A 4,487-nucleotide genomic window follows, 5' to 3' on the forward strand; every position below is an offset into this window, starting at 1 on the left:
GCCGCTTTTTCTCTCCGACAGCACCGCCCCCCCCGGACTGACACCGCGCTTCATTCCGACAGCACAACCCGGGCTGACATTGCGCTTCTCTCCGAGCTTACAGGGCTTACAGACTCACCTTAAATCAACGCCGCCCGCCGTCTGCACACGCCGTCCACTCTCCAGGCCGACGTCCGCGTCATCCCATCCAGGTGAGTAGCACTCGGGGTGCCTCTCAGCGAATCTGCCGCTCCAGGCAAACGCCTTGTTTGCCTCGCCGCAGATACGCCCCTGCATATAGGGGTTGATTTACTAAAGAAAAATAGGCAGTTCACTTTGCATGGGGATTTGCCCTTTGCAGGGGAAGTTTCCCCTTAGATTAGTAAATGAGGTGAAGCTTTGCTGGCTTCCATCACCCAATCATGTGCAAGCAAAAATGCATTTTGTTTTTTAAAATTTTCTTTGCACATGATTGGGTATTCTGGCAAAGTGAAATGTCACCATATTTACCAGGCTAAAGCAAACTTCAACTGCAAAGTGCAAATTGCCTTGCAAAGTGAGCAGCTTATTTGCCTTAAATCAGCCCCACAGTATACAAGTGAGACTCAACGTCTATTCAATAGCTGCTACATTGGCTTGGTAAACAGGGTGAAAATGACTGTGCAGTGCCATGAAATCTCACTTAGGCAAATGCCAGTTAAGGATTCATTGGAAAATTTTGCATTGAAAACTTCATAAACAGACCTCCTACGTTTCTAACCTGTCATATTATTTAAAGTACTTTCTAAGTCACCTTCAAGAAAATTGTATAAGCATGACTGAAAAATGGATAATAATAATATGTGTGGGCACCTTCAGTCTCTCTTTGACATCATTGTGTATCTAACTTAATGATACCTAACATTAGGACTATGGTCTCCCATTAAATCAAATATGTGCAGCAGAACTTAATTATAAGTGCATCTTGCACTACAGTGGGATGAAAAAATGTTGCAGGGGCGTAGCTATTAGCATTGTCACTTCTGATTCACAAGCCTGTAATTTATCATTCAGCGCCTTGCCAAACCCAGTCCTACCCACTGCTTCCTTGATTGGCCTCACTGCCTCTTTGGCTGAATCCCTGCCTCTGTAAGCTGCAACGCCTGGTAGTGGGAGCATGTGAGACACAAATGAAGGAGCATTTGGTTCACTCCTACCTAGGAAAAAGGATAAGGAAGGACGTTTTTACTTACTTATGAGGTATGTGTATCACATAGTACTGGAGCCTTTAGTTGTACTTAAATGTACATATTCATATTACATATTCACTCTACTCTGCATTTTTAAAATACTTCCTTTTGATGAGAAATAAGCAGCATTCCTCCATGTTATAAGAGTTAAAAAATTCTGCAATGCAGCCATGTACTATTAAAAAGGTCATCGTAATAAACTCTGTCATCATCAGGGCGACTGGTAGTGATAAAGGTCCAAGTCCAGGGAGACCAAGCAATAAAACCATCTCGGTGGTTGTAATAACAGTTGTCGGGGAGTTATCAGTTTATTGGAGGCTGGGTTAGGCAACTACTTTGTAAATATCAGTGAAAGGAGCAGACAGAACAGTATAAGATTACAAATGTTCAGGCTAGGAAAATAATATTGTATTTGCATGTTGACAATGTTTATTTATGTAAACTGTGTGAGTCCCTCTCCAGACTATTCAAAAAGATGCCAGCAGTGGCTTGGTTATAGAGGCTCCGGAATATGTTTTTAACTGCAGCCCATGCCTAAGCTATACTCCTATATACAGTATGTCACTTATGCCAATTGCACCTGATCCTAAGGGTGAGTGGAACCTATGATGGGGGAGCTGACTAGAGTTTTCCTGATACAGAGCACAGTCACAGCTACAACTACTGTGATCGTGGTTACTATGCCGTTGGTTTCTAGTGATAAATACAAATATATAAGGTCTTAGGCATGTCATATGGTGCAGGTGACGCCCCTTCTTACACTGAGCACTGTCCCACAAGCGCCTGATCATCAATACTGCCCTGTGTAAGATGAAAAATGAATGCAACTCTGGACAGATATAAATGTTGTGACATTGCATAAGCTTATCAAAATGATACCAAGGAAAATGTGTGTCGTAATGAAAGCTAAAGGTAGTCCAACAGAATATTAGTGTACGTTGCCTTTTTTTGGTCAGGCAGTGTATGTGTCCAGACATGAATGCATGAAACAAGACAACAAACAGATGGAAAAAGGAAGGATACTGAGTGTGTATGGGCAGGGCTCTTTCATGATCTTTTCATGCAGTGTGTATATTGAATTATTTGCATTACCATTTAAGTATCACTACCTACATCATATGGATCTGAATTGTGTGTCACCACCTGAACATCTCCCAGATTTGGTGTATTGTAGTAAAACCAAATCTAGAAATGATCCCATTAACCTGGATCATCCAGAAGGCAGTGATTCTTCAGCACCAGAGTGCCAAATCTAACACTTCCACATAAATGTACTGTGCCTTACCCTATGCTGGCAAAAGATGTTACAATCTGAATGTGCAACCCTTGTACAGTATAACCTCAACTGTATAGCAACAACTGTGTGACATTAAAGTCTAAAGGAAAGGAAAAGTGCGCAGTCAGATTGTAATGTATGTGACCAAGTGAACCCTGGCAGCAATATACTGTGTTAACAGACCTCACACCAAACAATCCCAAAAAGTACCTTGTGCAATGATCACCAGCTCCTTGACTGGAATTATCTTAATTCAAATCATTAAAACTGTTTTTAATTGCAAAATGTATTGGGATTAAAAGGGAGGGGCAGCATCAGGGGCCAAACACTTATGCTTCATGCTCATGTAGTGATAAGGATAAGGGTTGGTGCAGAATTCGGCGATCCTGGGACCATGCGCTCGTGTGCGGGTGCACACAACGGTTGCCGCACAGCCCTATTGATTCTAATGGAATTAAACCGGGATCAAGCGCGATTGCACATGTGGTATCATGGCGGGAAACCGCGCAATCTGCCTGGGGTGACTGGGGTGCCATTAGAAAATAATAGCACCGCCAGTGCAATTGGCAGTGGTGTGCGATTCTGTGACTGCACGTCATCCGCGCGGTTTTATGCACGATTGCTGCGGTGTAAACCTGGTCTCATGCTTAAAGGAATAGAGAGCCAAGTAGAGTGATGGATTCAGTGGGGAACATTTATCAATTCTGTCACGTGGCAAAGCAGGGGCAGTGAGAAAAATAGTGAGACCTATTGTATTGAGTAATACATAATAAATTCCTTCCTCTTTAACCACTTCACGACCAGGTGTTTAGACCCCCTTCCTGGCCAGGCCATTTTTCAGTGTTCAGCGCTGCGGTACTTTGACTGACATTTATTCCGTCACGCAACGCTGTACTTAAATGAATTTTATACCATTTTTTAGGGACAGATAGAGCTTTCTTTTGGTGGTATTTAATCACCACTGGGGTTTTTATTTTTTTACTATATTAAGGAAAAATTATTGAAAATTTTGAAAATGAAAAGTTATTTTTTCATTATATTAGGAAACAATGATTATTACCCATATTTTTGGTAACATATAAAAGACGGAGTCAAGTCGGGTAAATAGACACCAAACATGTCAAGCTTTAAAATTGCGCGCACCAGCGAAATTGCAAAAAAACAAACATACCCAAAATTGACCATAGGCGATGCTTTAAAACCTTTTACAGCTCATCAGTTTAGTGTTATCAGTGATTGATAGCCCTAGAATTATTGCTCTCATTCCGATGTTCGCGATGATATGTAACATGTGCGGCGTAATGGGCGCAATCGTCGTTTTCGCACGTATGCGCACCCGACGCCTGTTTGCATGCGTGTATGTATGGGGGGGACTTTAAAAAAAAAGTTTTTTTTTTAAATTCTTTTTTATGTGTAACTTTACATTTTTGGAGGGGAAACTTTAATTTTTTTCCTATTTTTTTTTCCACTTAACTTTATTGCTATCCCATAGGGGGCTAAGAAACCCCCTTATGTGATAGCAAAAGAAGTGACAGGTCCACTTTATGGAGACATCAGGGGTTTCCAAGACCCCTAATGTCACCTAGGACCCCCTGAAGAAGCTGATGAAGCAGAGATCCGCGCCTGAAGCTGGACAGTCTTTTGTTTGGTCATATGACAAAAAACTTCAATAAATGAAGCTTTTGCTATCTTAATAGGACCGGTGTGCTGGTGACATTTCTACAATTTTGCTGACATTCGCGGCGTCATCCGTGGTCACTGCGAGCACCCCCCACTACAAGGGACATATCGGTAAGGAGTGCGACAAGGAGAGTACTCATTGAAGCTGAACAGTGACACAAGAATGCGGAAGTGATGTAATATACATCAGTTCCACATTCTGACAGCGGAGAGGGGACCGGATGGAGGTCGTGTACCGATCTCCCTCTAATCCCCTGTCAGAGTGGCACTATGCTGGTCCCGGGCTCGCACCGGGCACAGCGTAGCCCGGGACCAGCGGGAGG

This window comes from Nanorana parkeri, unplaced genomic scaffold (assembly GCF_000935625.1).
Source record: "Nanorana parkeri isolate BGI_ZX_2015 unplaced genomic scaffold, ASM93562v1 scaffold440, whole genome shotgun sequence".
Lineage (NCBI taxonomy): Eukaryota > Metazoa > Chordata > Amphibia > Anura > Dicroglossidae > Nanorana > Nanorana parkeri.